Below are 645 nucleotides of genomic sequence, written 5' to 3'. Positions count from 1 at the left end.
TTAACTTGTTTAAAACCCTTTAACTTCTCCTTTAAGGGCTCCAGAGTTTCCTGAAGCTTCTTCTTGTGTTGTGCAGCAGCTTCATCGATGGGTCTGAATCTGTGGTCGGTGTGTGTTTCTGAGTCTCTGCAGACGAGACACACTGGCTGCTGATGGTCCAGACAGAAGAGTTTGAGTTTCTCAGAGTGCAGACTGCAGAGAGCCTCTGAAGATCTCTGCTCTCTCTCCTGTAAGAAAGCCTCACACAGGTTCTTCAGCACCAGGTTACAAGGTGGTTCAGGCTTTGAAGATCTTCTCTTACAAACTGGACACAGTCGATCTTGTTTCTCTCTCCACCAGCTCTGCAGACAGTCTTTACAGAAGCTGTGGCTGCAGGACAGAAGAACAGGATCTCTGAAGACCTCATGACAGACCGGACAGCAGAGATCCTCCTCTGGTCTGAAAGCCATTTAGTCTCTGAGAGAAGCTGCAAACACAGCAGACAGAAAGTACAGTCAGTCATGGCTCCCCTCCCCCCTCTACTAACTTCACTGAGGTTTACTTTCACTCTGAGTCCAGGTGTTTGTCAAACTCACCTTCAGTGTGTGGAGTGTCAGCAGGTGGAAGCAGCAGTGTTGTAGCTGGACTCTCTCAGAGGAAGCTGTT

This window comes from Seriola lalandi, unplaced genomic scaffold (assembly GCF_002814215.2).
Source record: "Seriola lalandi dorsalis isolate HSWRI2012SDOR001 ecotype SW California unplaced genomic scaffold, Sedor1 jcf7180002054899, whole genome shotgun sequence".
NCBI classification, from domain to species: domain Eukaryota; kingdom Metazoa; phylum Chordata; class Actinopteri; order Carangiformes; family Carangidae; genus Seriola; species Seriola lalandi.
Note: the sequence above shows the minus strand (reverse complement) of the source record.